This window comes from Manacus candei, unplaced genomic scaffold (assembly GCF_025592945.1).
Source record: "Manacus candei isolate 608988 ecotype Guabito, Panama unplaced genomic scaffold, ASM2559294v1 h1tg000019l, whole genome shotgun sequence".
NCBI lineage: Eukaryota > Metazoa > Chordata > Aves > Passeriformes > Pipridae > Manacus > Manacus candei.
In genome coordinates, this window is record NW_026138067.1 from 1,342,682 (window position 1) to 1,368,413 (window position 25,732).

General features: G+C 37.7%; 1 long non-coding RNA gene across 1 annotated transcript; it reads right to left on the reverse strand.

The window, feature by feature from the left end:
• Positions 1-8,121: 8,121 nt before the first annotated feature.
• LOC127470174 (uncharacterized) lies at positions 8,122-15,801 on the reverse strand. Its single transcript, XR_007904193.1, has 3 exons — positions 15,679-15,801; positions 9,550-9,663; positions 8,122-8,180 (listed from the first exon to the last, which is right to left on the reverse strand). It is a non-coding gene; the product is annotated as an uncharacterized LOC127470174 (long non-coding RNA).
• Between the last annotated feature and the right edge of the window lie 9,931 nt (positions 15,802-25,732).

Below are 25,732 nucleotides of genomic sequence, written 5' to 3' on the forward strand. Positions count from 1 at the left end.
GATGTGCTGGTCCTCCTTGGGGATTGTTTGTATATATTCAAAGAAGAAGCTTACCACAGTGGATGTCATACCACAGTATGACCATTCTGGAAGGGACACTGATTTTTTAACACAGACTGATTCATTGATTTGCTTTCCTGTATGTTGCATTGTGGCATTATCTTCTGATTATTCACCTGGTGTATTTAAGATAGAACTCTTTAAGTTCTTTCCCCATATGTCTCTCCCACTAAAATATCCTTGTTCTAAAAATTCAGAACAGGCTGTAATTGCATTAAAACCTCATCAAATGCAAAGACAAAGGCTGCCCTTGGAGACACCATCACTGACATCAGTGGAGCCAATATGAACTTTGAAGCCTGAACTTTAAAATTACGATCCCTTTGATTTTTGGCAGGAGTCAGACTTGAGTATGACAATGTCAGTTGTATGAAAACTAGGGTGATTTTACAGGTAAAATCCCATTTTTACAAGAAAATCCAGCAAAACCCAAACAGGTTGTGTACCTGGATACTTTATAGGTTGTCAACTTGTGCCAGTACTTAAAAATGACATATGTACATGTTGTACCAGTGCAAAGCCACATTAAACAAGAAGCCTGAAGTTCTGCTGATAATCTAACATTTACTCTAGTTGATACCCTTAACACATATACTTATTTTCAGCACTGCATTACTGTTTCTTGAAATAAAATTGAAAATTAAATAAAATTGAAAATTAAATAATCCTACTGCAGAGTCAAATTAGAAAAGAAGAAATAAGTGTTAACATTTTAAGAAATAACCAGGGGAAAACTAGCAAATCATCCCACAGAAAAGAGATTATATTAATACAAACGAAAAAGAAGCTAATCAAGAAGAGGAATCTGAACACCCACAAAGGAGTTTGCAAGCTGTCCTAGGTTTATTTTATTATTATGAAAATACAGATAATATCTGATGAAAGAACGAACACAAAAACGTAAACCCTACTTGTACAGCTATATGAATAAAATTATAAGCAGCCAGATTATGTAGAACTGCCAAATGAAGGTTTCCAGTCATTTCCCTCTTCACAGCACATTGCATTCTTATACTGCAGAAGTACTCAGGATGGATCAGATCTGCAGCCATTCAGTGGCCTCCAGCTTCAAGATTTCTCTCAGAAAGCAACAAGCAACAGGTGAATCTGTCAGCCTTGTTTTGAGGCTCTACATTGTGGAGCAGATTTTACAACGAAAAACCCTATGTCTCCTTAGGTGTCAAATACTCACCTCTAAAATTCAGACCTGAGCCTGTGAACTGCAATATGGTCTATGCCAAGTCCAAAGAAATTGCTTAGAAAGTAGAGAATCTTTTCAGGATGCTCCATGCCTATATAGAATCTTCCCAGCACCCCAAAACAAACACATATTTTTCTCACTCTGGAGGAAAATGGGTTGAAAGTATCTGTTTTTCATGCCTCCACACTTTTTTAATTTAAAGAGCAAACCCAGAAATATATAGCGGAACTATTACAGGCCACAGTCTTTTTAAACTCATATGTACTATCTATAACTGAAGCAATAAAACTTTCAAATACAAACGACCTTTTTTTTGTTCACTTTTATATGTCTACCATTCAAATAATAAAGAAAGTCTATAAAACAGTTTTACTCTGTAACTTGTGAAGTTAAATCCAAATCGCCAAAATAATGAAGGAACAACGTTCTTTTAAATATAGATCCGGTTGAAACTTAATTAAAGAAGTTAAACACATTCCATTGCTATGAGGCACTTCACAGCAACACACAATTTATTATCCAGAATTAGTCCCTGGATGAAAAAAAAAGTGTTCAATGCTTACTGTTACGGATTAAAGCAGTAGAAGAGTAGGATGCTACCAATTAATTTTGTTGTTATTTTTAAACTATGCTATTAGTTAGTTACAAGAAATTGTATACAAAGACAAGGAGTTCATTTCTTGGATTTTTTTTTGTTAATGCAGATAAATCCATTGCATTCCTTTTATGTATTTCACAATATGAAAATACAGTAAAAAGTTTCAAGTCAGAACGCTACAATTATTAAAATGTTATTTCTGGATAGGTTCACTTATGCATTGAAAATATGTTGTATTTGGGTTGTTATGAGCAGCATTTTACTTATCATCTGGCATTACACGATTTGTGTATGCAGTGTTTATTGTAAATTACTCAAGTTAAATGCCTATGTAAAGGGCCAGTATAACTATCATATAATCTACAGCAAGGAAATACTGAGACCTATTATCTCTCTCTAGTTGCACAAACACTAACTGGATGACTGGCCAGCACACCAAAGGCATGTTGGTATCGATGGGGCCTCCGCCTTGGCCATAGTTGAGGGTCATTGCTCAGCAAACCTCTGCCCATGCCAGAGTGCACACGCTGTGTCTGCAGGACTAGTTGGCCAAAAAGATGATTTCACAAGTCATGTGCTATGCAGACCTCATTTAACTGGTTTTAATAAAAAAAATAGTTGTTCTTGAGTGGATACATAGTCTGTGTTGATGATTTCCTGACTACCAAGAACTTCTGACTGACTGTGACCTGAGCAACAAAAAAACCCCACAACACTCCCTTTACACAAAAGAAAGATTAGAGGGTTTTGTCCAGAAAGTTAACTTACACACTGGAGGTTGTCTTTCTTTTGCATTATTACGATACCATGACTGTGCGTCATCAAAGGTCCCTCAGTTATGTGCACAAACCTGCCCAAAGCAGCCCAAAGTTTGAGGAAGACAACACAGTTGTTTAATGTCAGATTTTTTGGTCACTAAAGAATAGATGCGGGGTGGATTAGAGAATTCCAGTGTGATTTTTTAATAGTTTTAGGTAAATTGAGAAATAGTAAAACATCTGAAGATCAAAGGGACAAGTGCAAGAAGGAGCATACCAAAAAGTATAAGAAGGATTACAGTGCAAATTTAAAATTCCTGGTGGTACTCTGGGTACTAACTAACAATTGTGAGCTCAAGAGGAAATATAATGTTGCTTAGGCATATGGGACAAGATGGAAATAATGAAAACAGAAACTGTTATGCACTAACTCAATGTAGAAATTAGTGCCTGAAAAGGACACTTCCATGAGCTATCACAGAATCCCAGAAACACAGAATATCTCAGGTTTAAAGGGATCTTTGGAGGTCATCTACTCCAGCCCTTCTGCTTATGTAGAAAGACAAGTTGCAGAACATGTGCTCTAAAAAAAAAAAGGATAGAACTCTTGTTGCACCAGAAATGATTACACGAAAACCTCATGAAATAGCACAAGCATGACAAATTGCATGGCAAAAGTTCAAAATCAGTAATGGTTGGTGCATAAAGATGATGTGTCATAATGTTTTTTCCTAAGAAGAAGAATTTGTTTTACCATGATCTGCCTTCCGACTTCACCAAAAAAGTCACTGCACTCCAGCAATGCGTGGATTGCATAAAGGTCACGATTACCTGCTGAACCAAATGGGAAATGCAGATGAGACACCAATTTCCTTTCATGAGCCATTCAATTACGTCATTGAAGAAATAGGTACAAAATCCATCATCATCAAAACTTTGGGGAATGAAGAAATGTGCATTACAGTAATGCTGGCAGTGTTAGCAGATGGCATAAAATTGCCACCGTATGTGATCTTGAAGCGGAAAACAATGCTGAAGGACCAGCTGCCTACTGGAATAATTGTTAGGTGTCAAAACCAAGGATGGATGTCTACAGACTTAATGAAGGATTGGCTGAACATCATTTGGAACAGGAGACCAGGTGTGCTGGTATGCAAAAGGAGAATGCTTGTCCTATATCCTAGGTACATTCAAAGGCTATCTAACACCAGCAATGAAGAATATAATTGGAGGAAAGAATGCAGCTCTTGCAGTTGCACCAGGAGGAATGTCACAACTGCAGGTGCCTGATGTAGTAGAGAGCAAGCCCTTTAAAGAATGTTTGTAGCCCTTATGGCTCTTGGCATGGGATCCTGCTGTAAGTCCTACAGGGAAGATAAAGAAGTCCTAGTGCAGCACTGCTTTTTATATGGATTAAAACAGCATGGGATCAGATAAATCCAGAAGTTGTCACTGAATGATTTACGAAATACTGTATTTCAAACTCCATAACAGAAGCCAATGATGGTTTGAATTCAAAGAAGATGAGAGTAGTGAAGACACTAAAAGTAGGGAAGAGTTCAAAGATGGTGAAGAGAGTGACAGTGATGGAAATGATTGTGCCAGATGGAAAATCTAAACTGCAGTAGTAATAAACCATAAAAAAAGAAAATAGACTAAATTCAGGCAAATCATTAGTGAAATTTCTATCCTTATTGTGTATGATTACAGATATGTAATAAACTTCTATGTTTATAACCTTTTTCTTCAGGAATGTCATTTTTAATTCAGCGTTGCTGTCCATGGGTAAAATGAGATATTGCTTATAATTTGAAAATGTTTGGGAAAAATTTTATTAGACAATATTCTGAGAAAGCAGCATTAGATGAGGAAATCTGACAAGACAGAAAAAGCAATTTGTCTCCAAACTATTTACCAATCTGTTATGTAAATAGAACATTTGTCAAATCATTAAAAAAAAATAGCCAACAACAAACAAACCACTTTTCAATTGGTATTGCTACTGGACTGAATGATAAATTTCCCAAGATCAGAGAAGACAAGGAGGAGGATCTGTTGTGAATAAGGGTTCAAAGCCTTGCCCATTGTTTTTATTTCAGTGTTGACATTCTTCAAAACCCAAGTAAATAACCCAAATATTGCTTTGGCAACATGTAAAGTGAGACACAAAAAGGCAGGCCAGCCTGGCTCTCCTCACTCATCCTCAAAACCAACAGAGCTGACATTGCACACCTTTATCTCTGAAAATCTGAAGATCTGGAGAGTCATAGAGTTGTTCACAGACAAGGCTGCTTCAGAGGCAGCTGGAGAAGGAAGCTACCCCCAAGTCTTTGATCCTTATTGATACCTTGCCAGAAAAGATCCAGCTCTTGTGTCTTCACTTACTTCAATGAATCTGATTTCTATAAGCAGCAAATATAGAAGGTTAGAGCTGAAAGCCATAAAATTCTGACCCTGGAAATCTATAGACAAGGCAGAACCCAAAGCTATGTTGTGGGACAGTTTAAAAAGCCAGTGGCCAACTTGAAACTCAACACATATCTGTGCTAGAAAAGGACTTGCATTGCAGCCTTTTGCATTGGAGAGCACCATGCAGTTGCCTGCGCTGGAGAAAATGAGAGGCAGAGATACCAGCAACAAGGTCAAAAAAAGACAGGTGCCAACAAAGTGTTTCCACTAACTTCAGTGGACTTTGGATCAGGTCCTTTGCAAATACTTTCTAACCCAAAGGTCAGCACTGGAAAATTTGGATGTTTCATATTAGTTTGTTTTTTATAAAAAATTATTCTCAAGCTAAAGATTTCCAGGCATACAGTGCTTTTCTTGTTACTGTGTGGAGGAGACCAATGGTCTTCTGCTGTGAAATACAATTGCTTTTTAACTGGCTCCCCAATACATTTATCTCTTCAGTTATATGTTGCCTTATTTATCCATTCCTATCAGTTTTTCATTACTTTTTTTCTAAACATTGGTACTGCCTATACAGAAGTCAGGAAAATTCAAGGCAAGTTCCAAAGTTGATAATTTTTTTCTTTCTTTTTATAATGAAGACTCCAAACCAGCACTGATGATTTCAAAATGTATGTCTACGGTTTATAAGCACATCGACCTCCCTGCCATTCTGTGATGGAGCCTTAGAAATCACACAATGCCTGTCACTATTTTTCAGATCTTTAATAAATCTGGCTCAATGATTTTCTGACAATTCTCTACCAAAATTATTCAGGCAGACTGAGACACTCTTAAAAAAAAAATAAAAAGGAAAGAAAGAAAAAAGTCAAAAACAATGCTGTATGGATTCAATTTTGATTCAATAAGTTGTTGATTAATCTGGCTCATGGTGTGTATAAACTCAGGCTTAGCTCTATTGGTAATCATCTCCAGAGTGCCATACAGCTGCATGCTTTCATTTCACACCAAGGGAGCAGGGATTAAATCCCTAATGGAGAAGATATATAAACAGTTTTAGTCTCTGCAACAAGCACAGTCCCCATGGCGGCATATTTGTGTATACAGCATGCGAACCTGTGGAGGAAAAAAAAAAGAAAGGACATGAATAGTGACGACACAAACGAGTGAGGGAGAAACCCAAGTGGAGTAGACAATAAGTTTAGCAGGGTGCATTGCTATTTGTTAGTCACCTACACCAGCCACACTCAGGTGGCATAGCATAAAATATCTCTCCTGCTCTGAGTGACAACATATGTGTGGTGACAGTCTGAGACAGTGAGCTGTTATGTGCAGTCATAAACTCCTAACAGCTACGCCTGTTCATTACTGTGCCTCCCTGACCATTAAGAGGTTCTGTAAAATGTGGGTTTGCCCAGACCAGTATTTTCTATCATAATCTTCACAAAGCTGTCCCAAGATCTCTAATATAACAGTGTTAAACACAATGTATTTGTAAGGCTTTCTTTTTTTCTTAGAGAATTTTAATCCCATTTATTGGTAACTAGCTTTTAAAATGACATTTTTCCTTGCTGCATTTAGCTTAGTCCAAGGGGAAAAAGAAAAAAAAAAAGATGCCAGATGTCACGGGGCCAATAAGCAGGTGGGCCGAAGCTTCTGTACCAATTCAAACTGGCATCACATCAAACCTGGTGGGTATAACCTTTAATTCAGTGCTTCCCTGGCACCAGATCTAGTGCCATCTGCTTAGCTTTGCTAAGCTGTGCTTGTTTCTGTGCAGGGATGATGCCAACAATGCAAACTGTCTCCTACATGTGCAGGGAATCATCGGTGCAACTAGTTTTTCAAGACCCATATGGTGGCATCTGCAAATGTACACTGTCAGCATTGCTACTCGTACCACCCTTCGTGTTTAAGAATGGAAAGAGAGAGCCCTGCTTTGCAATGCACATCAAGCTGAAAGGATATTCTCTGTGCTCCTGTTTTTAAGGGCAACCCTGGGACGAAGGGAACATGTAACTTTAAAAGAGGAAGCAGTTTAGAAATCAGGCATGGGAACTGGAGAAAATCAAGTAACAGCTGGGAAAAAAAAATTATGATTTTGTAGAAACCCTCTTAACTCATTGCATGAAAGCTTCTCCAGTGTAGTTAAAGCCAAAATATTCACTGTATCCTGACTCTTGGGGCTATGAAATAGGTTCAGTTCCAAGTTGCCCCAAGACATGGACACTTCCACTTGCATGAATGGATGTCATCCCATCACCCCTCTTCCAAGACATGGTACCATCAGAGGGACGGAGTAGGTCAGAGGGACAGAGTAGGTAGAGGTTGCTCCAGCACAGCTATTTTGGTGCTTATTCCAGGCATTAAGAAGAATGGCTACTGATATGGAGTAGGGAATGAAACCTACGCACGAAGATGAGCAAATCAGAGCTATTAAAACTCATTTCAGTTTCTCTTTGTTAGAGAGCAGCAATGCCTCCTTCCCACTGCAAGGACCAGGGGCGTGTGTGTGGCCATGGTCAGCTGATGCCTCCTCCTCTCCTCTTCCCTGCCTGCTGCCGCACACTCTCCTTGAAATCACAGGCTTTGCAGACGCTTTGCAGAGCTGACAGGTGTGCGTGGTGGTTTGGAGGGGAAGGGCAGAGAGGCACCATCTTTGCTCACACCTCTGAGCGTTGGCTTGGCATTTTCCATTCCTTCATAATTTGGCCACTCAGACCTTGCCACTGGCTCGGATATGTTACCACCCATCACTAATGTCAGTAAGCAAGTTTCTGACACACTGCTCTGCCAACCATCATCAAAACACCTCTGTGCGGTCAGGAAAAGTACATGTTGACCACAAAGAGCAGCTCTCCTTACAGAAAACTGATTAATTGCTCTCACAGAAGGCCAGAAAAACTGTCTCTGAGGGGTTTGAACAAAGCCCCTTCCTTTGGATTGCAGATGCTGTGGTGGAATGGTTAAATATAAATAAAAGGGTTTTTTTTTGGTGGAACAATTTTCCACGTTTGATTTCATGGAAATTTGCTATTGATCTAGCAGTCTTCAAAAAAATCACATTTATATAGAACATAACTCTACCTGATACTGTGGCTTTAAAGCAAATCCTTCTTCCCTTGCTCCATGTTCCTCTGATTTCCAAACAGTCCTGTAACATTTTTAAATGAGGAAAAGGTTAACCCAGCAGTTTGGGAATTATGAAGCCTGTTACCATTTTCCTTTGAAACCTCAAGCAATTCTCTATTCCTACAACAACATGGGCTCCCCTCTCCTTCCCCTTCAGTGTCATTGTACTCCCACTGCATCAGCAGTATTGCCCTCTCTGGGTCAAATTCTGCTTATAGGTCAAAGACAGGCAAAAATTATTCTTAATTTGTCCAAAAGTTATGAACCATCACTAATTCATGGCTCGGTTTCAAGATGTTTGGTTAGAACTTGTAACAAACTATGCCAGTTTTACTTTTTCTTTATTTTTAATTCTACCAGTGAGGTTGTCTTCCCTTTATTTGGAGTAAGATAACTGATCAGCACCAAACACAGCTGCAAGCCATGTCAGTGGTAATGAATGAGGACTTTTTTGTTGCTGTTATGAACTTGCAGATAGCATTAAACTGTGACCTTTAAATCACACTAGTCCAAAACTGCCTTATTTTATTTTTGCACTCCATATGTTCCTTTCCTTGACATTCTATCTTCTGAAAAAATATAATTAAAGATTATAACTAATAGAAATTCAAACTTCCTTTATGGAAAGACCAGCATCTTTTGGGTAGAAAGATACAAGTAGAAGAAAGATTCATTTGTTCCTTTGACACACTGAAAAGGATTTATGCCATGGTCATCTGTCTCTCAGTATTAGACTGTAATTTCTTCCTCTAAAAAACTTCACCATGACTGGTATACAACCTGTATGAAATTTCTGAAGGTCTCATCATGTACACTTCCACAAACAGTTAAGAAAAAAAATTGCACCTGTTGAAGTTTGATACGGATGTTGTTAGTGCATTGCAGAAAACAGTTAATTGCCCAAACCCACTGCTTGCACTGTTAAGCAGCATTTTTGTTTTTACAAGAAAAGATTACTTGCGAATACTCCCTCTTGTGATCAAAGCTAGAAAACCAATGGAATCATTTCCCGCTGGTTCAAATCTTTCTGATTGACATTGTTCAAGTGTTACAAATAGCCTGCATGCAGGATTTTTAAGCTCTTCCATTATTTGTTCTTGTAAAAGTGAAGGTTGCCTTTCAGAGACATTAAAAAAAGGCTCATTCGTGTCCTGATAAGGCATTGCATATGCTGAACTTCATTTTTCATTTCATTACTCATGTGAAGAGGACATATTTAAAAGGATGCATTTGTTTGTCCTTTTCCAGTTGATAAGACAATATTTTAAAATTGCATTGGTTGATGAGTCTTCAAGGAAACAACAGACTGTTTAAAACAACAACAAAGTTCCTTTTTTTCATCTTATTGTCTTCATTTAGCTTAAAAATATACTTTATTTTGACGTAAATACCTTTAACCTTGAATTTCACCCACTGAACTAGGGTAGCTGCTGGATGTTATGAGGTTCACAATATAGCACCATACTTGGACTTTCCAGAAGAGTGATTAAAAGGCATACAAAGATCTAAAAAATAAAAACAAAATACATAATCCATGTTTTAAAGGTCTGTTAGGCTGTCTTTTTCTGCTTAGCGCAAAAGAGATCCTGACCTAAGAAAATTCATTTTAACCCCACGAAATGCCACTTGAGTCCTCATTCAGAAAATCCAAGTTTTCAAAGATTCAATTGTACCTCTTAGCTAGTTTTTATTTTTCATGAAAATGTTAATTAGGCCCCTAACTGTGCCTTGCACAGATTTAGGTCTTAAACTTAGTGTCCTGATATTTCACTGAGAGTTTACCATTAGCATATACTCATTGTTTACTTCATGGTTCACTAGATGTGCTCCACCACTGGTTTTGTTCTAGCAGTCACCACGGAAGAGAAATAACACTTCACAAATCAAGTCTTAGGAATGGTTTCATGAAGAGATTTTTTTGTTTGCATTGTTTTGATTAAGAGATTTTTTTGTTTGTTTTGTTTTGATGAAGAGAAAATATTGGTTAAAGACAAAAATTGGCTAAGGAAATTAGAAATTAAATACTGAAATTTTGATCCATTTATGCAATTTTACAGAGCTCTAATTGCCCTCTCCAGCTACCCAAGACAAATTAAAAGGAACCATGATCACTTATGCTTTTCTATGTGGATACTAAAACCATGAATGCATCTGGATTTACTTGTCTTTCTAATAATTACCACATGAAATGTACACACACTATTGTACAGTTATTGGAGAGACGCTACCCTGAGCTATGACTGACTGTGTCTCTGGAGGATCCCAGCCTTACATGTTACACTCCTTTTTCCTTGCATTCCAGTGTAGAGGGTTACCTGTTTTTTGTTCCACTGCATTTGTTCCTGAACGTTCTTCTGGATGCTCTTACAAATACTGCTGAAGTGTTTGAATCAATAAACAGCTCCTGTACACTGTTTTATTCCTACATATTCTATGTGCTCTACATTCTACATATAAACTTACAAAAAACCCACTTGTACCTTGACCAGTTTTCTTCCAGGGTCCTCAAGGCTCAGAAATAGAGTGCCACAGGCTCTAGAGTAAGAAATGATCAATAGAATATGCACCCAGTATTTTTGTTCAGCTCACTTATGTCAAAACATTCATATCAAATTATTTGTTTCCTTTCTGTAAGCAACAGCATAACTTGGGTTTGTCTTAGCTTCTAAATGAAAAAGCCCCATATAAACCAAGTAGAATAGAGCACACAAGGTACAACCTCTAAGCCCGTGCTTTGCTAAAGCACCAGACTTGCATTTCATAGTAAACAATGGTCAGGGTAAAACCCTTTAGTGCTTTTCACACTCCACTGAAATCTGTTCTAGTGTATTTTCTTCATGGGTGTTATAAAGCACATGCAAGAAACAGTTTCTGCATTTTCCAAGTTCGGAGGATGGCGAGACTGGCTCCCTGCAAGCAGGGCTGACCTTTCTAAAGCGTTTTTTCTGGCGTACTAGGGGCTGAATAATCTGAGACACAGACACAGAGCACATATAAATAAATGAATCACACAGAGGAATACGAAAATTCCCATACAGGATATGCCTTTTGCAACATGTTAACCCTTTCTGCAGAAAATTTATGGACAAAGATGTTGTGTTGATAGCTCCAGTCATCTGTGTTAACTCTGCCATAACTTCATCCATGTGGAGTGAACTATGTCTTCAGCAATGTCTGGAATGTTCCCACATCTGCTTAATTTGTTTCAGAAATGCCAGCAGTGTCACAAAAATGTTCATCTATACAGGCTTGTACAGGGTTTCAAGCTCTAATAAATATTACTACTTATTAATCAGTGACATTCATTTTTATATGTTTAAACCAATTGAACACAATGAATAACAACAGATACAAGAAAAGTATAATCCCCACTGCCATTATATTTCTATTTAAACAGATGTTTCCTTTCCTTGTTTTATAGACTGGAAGTAAATTAGTTGCAGAGTTTGACAACACATTTTTTACAGCAGCTTACAAACTATTTAAAATCTCTAAGCAGGAGTATTAGCATTGCATTTGCTCTGGGGCTACCATGGTAGTGAAATAGGTTTACAGGCACTTCCCTAAAGCCTATGAATGATTCAAACCCACTTAATATGTAAAATCATATATACATGCCCTCTCTCATATATCACATGGTATGCCTATCTGTGAGAAGGAATACCCACCAGCATCTAAAATATAGTTTCATTCTTATTTAGTAGAATTCCAACTCTGAATGGGATCACTTGCCAACCATTGTAGAAAAATATAATCTCTGTTCACAAAGGATTTTTACCAGGATTGCAAATCAAAAGGCAAAAGGAAGACTGAGTCAATGAATGAGAGTACCAGAAAACCAAGAGAGGCTGTAGTATCCTAGAACACTGAGATGCTTAACCACTCTCAATTTTCAGACAACCAGGTATATATTGATCTTATCAGAGTATGTGATTATCCTATTATATCATTCGTAGTTGGTAAAATCGGCTTGTTCAGTTGATAACTGTGCTCCACCCTGATATGCTTTCTGTCCCCACACCAAAAGAATAATGGCTATCAAACCACCCTGGGAACAAAATATTAGCATTTATTTGGTGTAAGGAATCCATTCCTAAACCACAACAAAGGTACATTGCTATACTCTCAAATGTACATCTTTCAAAGGAGAATACATTAAACTTTGCATTTAATTCCTGGCCTCACATGCAGCACTCATTGGGTTAGGTTGTGCAGAAAAGTTTGAAGATGGAGGCACCTGAGGAAATCTCCAAAGGTCAGGTCAATCGCTAGAAGGAGTTTGTACAGAGGCAGACAACCAATTTCTGGTATGCATGAACAGGGAAAGATTTGGGCTGCGAAAGAGTGAACTACAGTTCTTTTGGATATGATTGAAGTATTGTGGCAAATTAATACTCTCCCTCTTTTCCTGCAAGCTACATTCTCAGGACCTTTGGTGAAGGAAATTAAAGGAAACTCTATCCTGCTACAACTTTAAACCCCTGCTGCATGGCAGTAAAATTTGCATGGTGTCAAGGACTATCTAGTCTATCAGCCCACAGACCCCTAGATGCTCTTAGTTCAGAAGATTGAACCAAAGATTAATAACATTCAGTCTGCACCCATCCCGAAGCATGTGAGATAAACCATTCAGTGGAGACAGACCAGACCAGAGAGCTCCACATTATGGAAGTGGAATCAATAACTCTTTGTTTCCTTAGATCAGAAGTTCGCTACACTGAACAACCAATGCCCTTTTTTAATTGCTTTTGTCTTTCCCAAATTTGCAACTTCAGCATAGTCTCAAAGAAAACACAGACAAGGAAAAGCCTCTGTACTGCATGTAACAGCTTGTTCAATGACGGGGTAGAGACACCGTGGAATCATAAGAGGACGATGATGTCTCAGAGAAGTCTCCAGATGATGAGGAAACTCAAGTAGGCTAAACCTGTTGGCAAACACATTCTCTTTTATCCACTTCTACAATTGAACTACTTGGCCCATTAGGAGAATGGCATCAAAATTCAGCCTTCTGTCCTACTTCCCTACGTGGAGGTTGGTATTAACCCTCTCACGATATGCTTATGAGGAAGATGCAGGAGATAAAATATCTGTTGCTCACAGCAAAATCTTCACATCAGAGACAGTACAACCATATGACTGATCAAGTGAAAAGTCTGGGACACAAGATGCATGAGGAGAGAGTCAAACAATATAGGATAAGCTGAAGTCTGTAGAGCAGAAATTCAGGAGAGACATGCAGGAGAAGAATACCATCTTAAGGGGGAGAATTGAAGAAAAGCATGTTTGAAGTTACAGCAGGAACACAAAGACAAGAAAGTACTGGTCCATTGGTAAATATACCTTGATCTATACCAACTCTGGATTTGAACTTGATATTATATCTAAAAGAAAAGCAAAGAACAAATAATATTTAATTGATTTGAATGAAAGCCTAATACTTAGGAAATGAGAATTGAAATCTGAATAAAAAACCCAGCTGTTCCACAGAAGAATAAATATAGATCATATACCTGCAATTTCAATTTCAACCCTCAAAGTGACTCTAGCACTGCCACAGGGTCTAAAAAACCTGCAATACTGCTAGGTGCTCTGTGTGAACTTCTCCCACAGCTCTGTAGATTTGTATGCAAAGAGAAGTAGCAGTGAGAAGAAGAGAAAGTTGAAGTACACTGTGGTGTAGTTCCAAGACAGGACCAAACAATCCTCATATTTCTTTCAAAATTATTTGAAAAAAAAACCCGCAACAAAACAAAACAAAAAACAACAACAACAAAACCCAAACAAAAAAACTCTCAACAATGGTAATGACAAAACAGGAAAAGAAATTGAAAAGCAGTTAAGTGGTGCACTCTGAAATGTCTCCGCTGAATTATGATAAGTATGTATTAGCTGCAGTATGTTTATCTATGTCCACAAGAGAGGATTAGCTGCAAACATTCTTCTGAGATAAACCAGAACTATTTGGTTCTGGCACTGTTAAATTTTTGTGATATGCAGGTGTTTGGAGTATGCATGTAGCTTCCTCATTGGTTTTGATCCAGGTATTTCCACTGAGAGCATTTTTACGCACTACATGGGATGAGGTACACAGAACAATGGCAAACAATGGCACTTAGTAAAAAATAGCTTTATTCACATTGAAGCTTAAAATAGTTGCATGTGTTAAAGGCAATGAATGTAAATACTCTCTCTGTCAGAAAAACTTGGGGTCGTTAAATTTCACCCACTTCTAGCTGGTAAGCATCCCCATAGGCTGCTCAGTGCAGTGCTTCTTGCAGAGGGATGACAGCACAGCTACCCTATTTCTACACAGTGTGAGCAGAGGTTTAGGGGGCCTGGGAGATGGGAGTCTTTGTTCAAAGGGTAGGGGAAAACAGTCCTCTGCAGTGCCTGGTATCTTTGCAATGCACTCGTGCTACTCCAGAGCTCCTTGCCCAGCCTGCTGCAATTTCTGTCCTGCTCTATATGGCTTCACACCAAGCCAAGATCTGCTGCTTGTCACCTCCCACCTTTTCTTGTTCCAAAAGCTCTTCAGCTCAGCTATCCTCCAAGGGCCCCTCTTGATGTGACAGGCCTGGAAGATTTCTCTAGTGACTTTGAAAGGCACCCACCTTCTTTCTGTTTGGTGTCTTTTCTGATGTCCACTGCATCCTTACTGCCCTGAGTAGCTGTAATTTAGTAGTAGTTTAGGTGTTTATTCCAGAAGTGGTGCTCTATGTGCCATTGAAAATTTAGGCACAATTTTGATAACTAAATTCAATACCCTCAATGCCAACTTAGACATCTGAAAAAGAAATCAGTTAGAGAAACCCCCTGAAATTTTACAACTGCACATTTTTAACTTCAGTTTTCACTGACAAGCAACATGTTCCAGCTAAAGGATCTTTCCAAATAAACAATTTCCTACATCACAAACCGAATTCAACCTATCACTTACAAATATTTTATTCTGTCAAATGACTTACTGTAAATTGTGTTTCTCTTGCAGTTCCCGCTGTCCCATAACCTCTTGGTCTATGCCACACTTCCCTAAGATGCTGAGGCAGTTTTCCACCTTCACACTGATTCGTATGTAAGGTCACTATATACTTTTACCCAGGGACCACTGCATGTTTTAATCTTATTGTTTCTTTCTGCGGAAAGCCACATTTTCAACCCCTATGCAATGTGACTTTTTGTTTACATGTACTTTCCAGTGTTTCAGATGGTTTGGGTTTTTTAAATCTTCATATGTCAGTGTTCCAGTTTCTGAAACTTATTATTGCATTCTATGGTGCATTGAGACACCTTGAAGTCTCCAACTATTTATCTACATGCACTCTTCTCCACTGCACCTGCCTTTCAGCACAGGTGACTCCCACTGAAGTCTTGAAGTGTCCATGAGATCACATTGGTATTTCATGGTTAGTAACCATGAAATGCATTGCATTCTTGTTTTTCGTAAAATCTCAGTTTTAATTTCTCATTGCAGTTGTGTAAATTTCAGATGAAATCATCAAGGATTTTTTGGCACTAACCTTGAGATGAAAGAAGCGTATTTCCAAACACTAAAGATAACAAGTTACTGATCTGTTTCAGTAGACTGTGGATCTACTCCTATATCACTTCAGTTACTGAGATTTTTACTTCTGGCTATGGCTGGGAGTCCATGTGGCTTTCACTAGTTGTAAGGCTAGAAGCATTAAAAATTCAGAACAATAACTTCCATTAAACAATACACCTGAAGTGGACAAAGGTTTACCAACACTAATTGCACAGCAATTTTATATATATATATATATATATATATATATATGTATGTATGTATGTATAATATCACTTGAAGATAGAGGTCTGACATACTTAATCTGCTCATAATTAAGAGAATAGATTTACTAGTGCTGCCAGCAATTGAAAAGAGCTATAGTCTTAGGGAATTTATGGGCTTATATCTTCCTGACTTTTATTCTGAATTCTGCAAAGAACAACAAAAAGTCATTTCAAATGCACCGTATAAAAATACAGCATTAAAATATTCTGCTATGCATTTTAAAATGATAGAACAGAACAAAATTATCACAAAATTAGTTAAGCGAAACTAAAATAGCAGCCCAGACATCTCTGCGGTCTTAATTCTGGAAACTGCTTCAGCATGTCCTTTAGCCCTTCCACCCTAAGCACAGCACTTTAGCACACAACCAACTACAGGTCATTGCCAAGTGTTTCAGTAACAAAAATGGACATCAGGGCTGAGATTGGACGTAACACAACAACAAAAAAGATCCTCAGATACTCACTCTGCTCAAGACTTTGGGATTACCAACCCAAACCATTCTCTCCTTTTCATTTAGTCAGTGCTAAAAAACCCTCTGCAAGTCTTTAAGGCGTCTTACTGACTTGTCAGGTCTTACCAACTTCTAAGACTGAGAACTACACTGTATAAAGTGATTTTTAAATCTCTAAAAAAATTAAAATAATTGAACAACCTTTTAAAAGTAAAACTTCTTAAAATTTTTGTTTTATTCCTATATTTACATGAGGACTCATGTGCCATGAAATTTCAAGACTTTATTCTGCAATTATCTGGTAACTTTTCATTGCCAGTTCTACCTTCATGTATGGCCTGATCTGCTCATAAGTATTGCCTTTATCCAGTTTTGTTATATTCCCAAACAGACCTTTCCCCTGTTTTTTCATTCCCCATCTGGACAGTAACATGTTCCTTCCCAGTTCTTTTACCCTATGAGGCAAACACACCTAAGTCTTCAAATTTCTTCTTGTAAAAGCAATCCTTCCTTTCCCCCAACAACCATTATTCCAGTTTGAATTCACCTGCCTTAATATAGGGGATCAGAACTGCAAATCCGTCTCTGTATGGTCATATTATGTCTTTAGGCTGAGACATGAGGCTCAGGTGACATATCTAAAGGCAGGGCCTTCCACCTTCTTGGAAGCATCCCTTGGATGTCTTAGATATATCCTGAAACTGATGAGAATACCTTTGTCCCTCTACTCCTCTCCCATTTCCTACCATTGAGCTTATCAGAGTTCTTTCCAGTTGCCCCTATGAGTGGTTGCACTTGCACATTTTGCTAATAAATTACAGTTCTTTTCTACTATTTCAGTCCTCTAGGTAACACATCTTCCTGCATTATGCTTCGATCCTCTCCATATTGACAAAACCTCCAATTTTGTCTCATTACCACACTGCCACTTTTTATGCCCTTGTCATTACTAAAGCTATTAAGGAAAGACATGAGCAGATGAACTAGTTACCAAAGGGAAAACCAGAACACATCATTTACTGTACAGCAACTGCCCACATGCATCCTCCTACCTTTAGTGAAAGAGAGGAGCTGTCTCCTATTTATCAGGGGCTATTGAGGAACAAGTGTGTTGAGAGAAATAGCTACTGTGCTTTAGCTCTAAACTCACACTCTTGCCCATGATAGTCATGAAAATTGATTTGGTGTCCTTAATCAGTCCCTAATGATCCCCTCAAGACTTCAGAGTACCTCCTTCCAGACTGACGATTCCCTTTAAGCACAAGCCATTGCATGGCTATCTTGCCCTCATTCAGCTCTTTACCTGTTTTGCAAGTTCCCTGCTAATCCCCACTCTCCCTAGAGCAATTAGTAAATTCCAGTGAAACACTACATTAGTTGCCCTACTGAAGTCCAAGGAGATTTGACCTACCTTACTTCCTAGTGAAGTTAGCCACTTATTTTACTGAATAATATCAAGTTAGTTCTGGAAACAAAAGTTGCATTTTGGAACAATTAGCTTCATATCTTTGTTTATACTTTCTTCCCAAATTTATTCCAAATTATATGCACTGTTCAGGTAAAACTTATGCACTGTTCAGGTAAAACTAATGAATATGTAATTGCCCAGATCACTTTTTCTCCTTTCTTAATATAGGTTTACACTTCCTATTCTTCATTCATGGTCTCTACCTTTTAAAATAATTTATGAAAGTAAGAGCTATCAAACTATTTTTGTTTCATGGGACATTGATGATTAAGTGCATGTTTCCTCCTGACACTTGATGAAACTAAACTTCTCAGACTTTGATTCTATCTCAGATGTGGAGATTTCAGATTATCTTCTTTTTTCTTGGATATCTTGATTAATTCTTATTGAATCTTGAAACTTGAAATATTAGTTATTATTGAATAATGATTCAATAATTACTTATTATTGAATCATTATTCAATATCTTTGCCCTTGGCAAAAACTTTAAAAAAAATAAAATCATTTTGATTGTGATCCACAGTTAAATCTTAACCTCTACCCCTGCACAGAAGTATGGCTTCTTCTATTGCTCTTTTGTTAGCTTTACTGCCAATAACTTCCTGCTATTTCATAGAATCATAGAATATTAGGTTTGAAAGGACCTCAAGAATCAGCTGGTCCAAACTTTCTTGGCAAACACATAACTTAGACCACATGGCCCAGCACCGTGTCCATCTGAATATCAAAGTGTCCAGTGTTGGGGAACCCACCACTTCCCTGGGGAGATTATTCCAATGGTTGATTGTTCTCGTTCTGAAATATTTTCCTCTTGTGTCTATCCAAAATCTCTGCAGGAGTAGAATCATAGAAACATAGAATGGTCTGGGTTGGAAGGAGCCTCAAATCTTGTTCCAACTCCCCTGCCATGGGTAGGGACATCTTTACTAGACCAGGTTGCTCAGAGCCCCATCTAACCTGATCTTGAACACTTCCAGTGATGGGGCATTCACAACTCTGGGCAACCTGTGCCAGTGCCTCACCACCTTCACACTAAAGAATTTCTTCCTAATATCTATTCTAAACCTACTCTCTCTCAGTTTCAAGCCATTCTTCCTTATCCTCTCACTATATGCCCTTGAAAAAAGTCCCTCTACAGGTTTCCTGTAGCCCCCTTCAGGTACTGGAAGGCTGCTGTAAGGTCTCCATAGAGACTTCTCCAGGCTGAACAACCCCAACTCTCTCAGTCTGTCTTGTTTTGAGCCTCTTTTGCTTTCAATGTATTTGGACCTGATATATTTTCTACATTCCTCTCCTTCAAATATCCCAGAGCTCATTCATATTCAAGACACCTATTCAAAAACCTTTAAATCCAGGTGAATCCACTAACTGGGTTCTTAAATGTCTCAAACAGTAAACTAACTTTACTTAAGCACCTATTTTTATTTAGATTTCATTCAATTTAAAAAGAAATCACTGCTGATTAGGATAGAATATTACTGTCTGAGACCATAATTTTTGTAGAGCTCTCCTTACTCACACTAATTCAGAACTTCTTGTTGGCCCAGTGATTTTGTGGCATTAGGGCAGCTACCATGTCCAGAAAGAGCTGCCTCAGGCAAACCACTCATGTTAGTCCAGATCCTTCAGCTGTGGCTGAAGTCTCCTTTAATGGCATAACCCTAAGGTTACTGGCAACACTCCCTCTATTCAATAAGTTGTTTATCCATTCTGAATCTAAGTGTGCTGATTACCACCTTTACTATTATTCCACATGAAAAATAAGGTGTTTATTAACATTCTCAAAGACATATTTATTCCAAATGTGCTATTTTGTGAGCTCTATTCTTTCTGAACAGATTATCACATTGTTAGCATTTAGAGCCTTGCCCTACCATTATTTTTTATTTTATTTTTTAATTTTCCTTGAGCAATTTTCCATCCACTCCTATGGATTGCCACACTCCAAGCCCAAGTTCACTCTAACCATGTTTCAGGTCAAAAGTTTCAGATTTCAGGTTCAGGTTTCACATTTTCAGGTGAATCAACAGTGTGCCCTGGCAGCCAGGAGGGCCAACCCTGTTCTGGGGTGCATCAGGCACAGTATTTCCAGCTGGTCAAAGGAGGTGAATGTCTCACCTTGAGTATTATGTGCAGTTTTGGGCACCATGATATAAAAAGGACACTAAGGTATTACAGAGCATCCAAAGGAAGGCCATGAGGATGGTGAGGGGTCTGGAAGGGAAGCCGTATGGAGTGACTGAGGTCACTTGATCTGTGCAGCCTGGAGAAGAGGAGACTGAGGGGAAATCTCATTTTAGTCTTCAATGTCCTTATGAAGGGAAGTGGAGGGGCAGGTACTAATCTCTTCACTCTCGTGACCAGTGACAGGATTCAAGGAAATGGCATGAAGCTGAGGCAAGGGAGGTTTAGGTTGGATATCAGGAAAAGGATATTCACCCAGAGAGTGGTTGAGCACTGGAACAGGCTCCCCAGGGGTGTGATCACAGCACCAAGCCTGATAGAGTTCAAGAAGCATTTGGACAATGCTCTGAGGCATATGGTGTGACTCTTGGGGTTCCTGCACAGGGTCAGGAGTTGGACTTCATAATCCTGATGGGTCCCTTCTAATTTAGGATGTTCTATGATTCTATGATTCTAGGTTCCATTTATCTCAGTATTGTCAGCTTTCACAATCTGTATCAGGAAAACGTATTTCTCGAGGTTCCTGCCTAGATACCTACATTTACTGTCAAACAGTTATCATAAAAGGCACATTTTCTAGTAAAACAGAAAATACCTTATAGCCCCCCAGCTACTTAATCTGCATAAATACTCTTCTTCTTCTTAGTGTCCATTCTTCTAAAATCTGCTATTTCTTTATCTATGCATTCAAGAGACCTATATGCATAAGAAGAACTTTTATTTTTGAATTGTAGAAATGGCAGGAAGCTGTTGGGATTGATCCATCAGCAAAACGGTTTTCTTGTGTAATCATTCGTCAAAATATTTGCTGAATGACTTTTGTTTTTCAATAAATGACTGCAACACAATTTATTGTAAAATGTCTCCACATTTGTTACTCATTTCCATAGTCTGAAAAACAAATTCCTGTGATCAGAAGCTCTTGCTCCAAAGATGGAATTTGTTTTCCTCAGACAAATTTTTTGTCATTATTATTACCAGCAAAATAAATACACTAAAGAACAGCTGAACATAAACAAGAAATGAATTTCTAGTTACAAAATTAAAAATACTGAAAATATTTTCAAAAGCATTTTCTCAGATCTGATATTTTTATGTTTATCTCTTTTGATTCACCCAACATCCAGAATGCACTGACACTCAGAAACAGTAAGGAGAAAAAAATACAGTAGTAGCTAAAAAAACCCAACATTTACTCTGTTCAAGAGGAACAGTATTTTGAAGAAAGAGGTTGGAGTTAAAAACTATGCTATGTTTATTTTCTCTAAATGAATTGGACACATTTATAATAAAATCATGCAATTTTTTATCTGTTAAATTAATTTAGTTAAATTAATTATAAAACAATTATCTGAGGTTTTTATGTCATGCAGGAAGTGTCATTTATATGCCAGTTGTATTCAAAGAGAGAAAAGGTTGCCCTCTTAATTTATTTTAATGCATGCAACAATGAAACACCATTTAATTGAAACAAAAGACAAGGGGATGAAAAGAATTTTTTTCCTTTTTTTTCCCACAGAAAAATCCAAAGCATTTGCATGCAAGGCCTTGAAGCACTTCCACATTATAAATTATATATTTATATGTAAATGGACTTCTGGCTTCTGTTCAGAATATTTGCCAATTGAATGCTAGATTCTGCTGTCTTTATCTCCATTCAGTTGTGAACTATTCCCTGAATATTCCTATAGATTTCTAAAGCTTTGCATAACTTAAGTTACCATATGTAAGCTACATGTGAAGGGTTTTATAACAAAATGGGTTCATCTGCGGGCTTTCTATTCCCCGTTTGAAAAATAGTGTCTCATACCTGCAAGCCTAATGCAGTTGATTGAACCTTGAGATCAAAAAGTTTTGGACTCCTCTTCCAATCTTAGAAAAATTTTCTCCATTGGCATCTCCTTCCTTCCATGTTCATATGAATTCATGATAGTGCAAAATCAGTGGTTTTGAGGAAGGAATGGTAAAGAGGACTAAAAGAAAAATCCGAATGTACTTACAACAGTCCAGGGATTAAAAAGGCATACCCTAACCGCTGAGGAAAATCGTGGTCCCTCATACAAAAGAGGACACAACTCCAGGAGGGAAGCAAACCACTTAAGAGTAGCCAACAAGGTCTTTGTTTTGCTCAGGAATCCCAGAACTGAACCCAAGAAATCTTTTCTGAAGAAACCAGTTCATACCTTTATAATTTCAAGGTCAATGAATCTTTTCCTGGCAAAATTATTTTGTCAGTGAATTCCTGAGCAGTTCTTAATTATGAGACTTATTTCATAACCATCAGTAATGATCATAGCGCTGGAAGGACAACAGGTTTAAATGACTCAATTCTGACTCCACAAGATCTCATCAAGTTAAAGGTGATTCACTAATAGAAGCTATAACTTCAATACCAAGGAAGTGTAGGAAGACATATACCAGAAAACACTTTACCATGCTCCTTAAAAAAGGCAAAGGAATGTATTGCTGAATCTTTTATTGTTAGTGGAAAAGAAGTCTTTGAGGAAATGACAATAATGTGGGAATACAAACAATAACGAATCTGACCACCATTTTGGAGAACTTAAATTTCCTAACTATTTCCTACTACAAATAATTAATAAAATGTTTATTTTGTTAATCACTGATGTATATTTTCCTTTCATTTCTTCTCATAAAATAATTCCTTTAGGTCAATCTCTTTTGTGGTTGTTTAAACAAAAACAAGAGAAAATGAATGATTTTCCTTTGTTTAGAAAACCCCAAATCTGCACCCGAAGATCTCAAGTTTCAAAGAAAAAGCATTCCAAATAAATGTTTGAACACAAATACTCTACTCAGAGGCATTTTTAAGGAAAATGATTCAGTGGTTTTCTCTTTGGAAATACCACTGCAACACATTTTAGGTACTGTAGTCAGACACCTCACTCTACCACTCTTATTTGGGCTGGATTCTCTATCACCACATTTGCCTCCACCACGCTACAGATAAAAAAGCAAGAATATATTGTGGGATAGCATAGAAATACCCAAGCAAGATTAATGTAGGACTAAATGAAGCTTTACAGCGTATTATCATGTACAGAATAGAGTCATACATTTTTTCTGGAGCCTGGGCCACTTCAGATAGTTCTGGCTACCTCTACAGTGTGTTGTAAGAGTCCGTGTGAGCACCAAGTCCATAAAAGCAAGAACAGCATTGTAGATACCAAGATATCATTTCCAACTGACAATTTCTGATATATGCCAAAAGTTGAAAGTCTCCACTCCAAAGAAAAGGAATCTCCAGTAAAATTCTTGTTTCACAATTTATTGGTATAGATACAAAAATCTGACACTAAATGACAGAGCTGATACTGCAGCAATGACATAAAAAAAGGAAAATGTCAGTTTGGTGTCACATAAAACTATTAAAAACAATATTTCACAAATACAAGTCTGGTACAAAGTCTGTTGTTTTCCATATATAGATTTCAGAGCACTACTTTATAAAAAGCTTTTTCCTAAAGGCTACAATACAAGCATTCTTGGTTGGAGTCCCATAATATAATTTTACAGCAGAATTTAAGACAGAAGTAGCTCTGCTTGTCAAATATTCCAAGGGAAAGGTAGAAACTCCTGCTGACGACTTAAGATAAAAAATAATTTCTGATTTTAAACTAACACTTTCTATTTTTGATCATGCATTTGCATAAAAAATGGGTCTTGTCTCATTAGAAAAAAAGCCTTTGTCTTGTTGTACAGAACAGGAGGTGGGCTGTATCATGAAGCTCAGACACAGTAAATCTGGAGGCATATTTTAGTAGTGGGCTACCCATAAGCTCAGAAACACAGGTGATCTCCTTCAATCTGGAGTTCCTCTTGGAGTGTTAGTAAATAACTAACTGCTCCACCTAGGCAGGTGCTGTTACAAGGCAGATTATAATTACATGTACACTGTGGTTGCAACAAGAAAAAAACACAGTGCCTTGAAACCTTAAAATTAGAATGACTTCAGGTTCAAGTAACTTTAAAATGTGTACTACAGCAAAACTAGAAAGCTCAATAAAATAAAGTATCACTGTCACCTAGTATAATTAAAGCGAGTGATCCAAAAGATTTACTGGTTAACTGTATAATTCCCCCTGGATGGGAATACATCTGATCTGTAGCCAGCGCTGCTACAAACACTGTTACTTTCTCTGGAGTCCAAAATAAATATCTCTGTTGCATTTTGGGGGGGTTGTAACCTCCTGCAGGGCAGTAGGTCACTGCCCTCTTCAGTGTGACACTAAACAGAAAAGGTGAAATACTGTCAATGAGAGTTTTGCCATTGACTTCAGCTAAGCCAAGACTTTAATTCAAGTGTTTCACCTGCTCTTAAATTTTAGTAACACTTATCTTATCTATCCTAAGAAATTTAAATGGCAAAACAACATCTGACATGCATGTAAATCTAGAAGCTTGGAATCTGGGGTGAAGGAGAAGGAGGTCTCAAAAACTGGTTCCACATTAGCTGAGATATTCTCAGCCTGCTATGGGAATCTCCAACATGTTAGTGCTTGATCCTACCTCTCCCCAGTGTGCAACATCTCTTCAGATTTCAGCAGTAGAATTTGGTTGGTTGGTAACAGCCACAAAGAAATGAGTGAACTCTGCCTTTTTCTGCTATCCCTCATAAATCACCTTTGTTTGCATAAGGCCCAAGGCAAAGTCTATTGAAATCAGTATAACCCTTTTTCCTTTGGATCAAGTCCATTATGTGTGTTTCTTCTGCTTCTTTTTCTTTTGGCTAAAATGTCACATCTCGCTTAAGTTCGACAAGGGTGGCCAATGTAAGAGATGGAGCCAGCAACAGGAGTGTCATGAGAATACATGAATGAGATATTCATAGAAAGATTCATTTTAAAGCAGAATAGCAGAGCGAAGACACATCAGTTGCTCTTGCACATTGGTAATTTACACATTTTACACATTATTACTTTCCTGTTCTACAGCAAAAATGTAGTTACTATAGCAACTGGTTTGTCATATGATCACAATTCTATTTTTAATATCACTCAAAGATACATACTAAATTGCATAATATACAGACTGCTTATGGAGGCTGAAAATATATATATTAGCATTTTACAGCTTTTAAGGGACAATTCTTTCTAATGTCTTTTGCTATCTGCATTTTTTTATTAGGCTATCTATCTAAAGACTCACAAAGAGTGATGGAGTGAAATTGTCATAACAGCTCCTGTTGAAACCATGCAGTTTTCTCCTTTGCGGTTCAAGAGACCAGAGGTTCAGACCTATGAGGTTCAGAGCTCTTCAGAGAATTCCAGGCCACCACAAAAGTCCAGCCAGATGTTTCCAAAAGCTTTGGCTGCGGAGTATCTTTATCACCAGTCATTACCTTCTTTTTCTCCCTTTTTGTACCATGCTTCTGAGTAAGTTTATTTTTTTGGATAACTTATGTTGAATGAATCAAGAAGATATCTTAAAGCATCAGTTTCTTTTCTCAGTCTAACATAAGAATTGTTTCTGTAAAGATATAGTCTGTCTGCAACAGAGATAAATAAGCCATTCCCCAGTATCATAGCACCCCTGAAGTCCCATGCATAAGACAGCTGATATGACAACTTTCTCCTTGCTGTTAAACAGAATTTTATCAAATCATTAAATCATATTAGCAAATAATGAATTTTC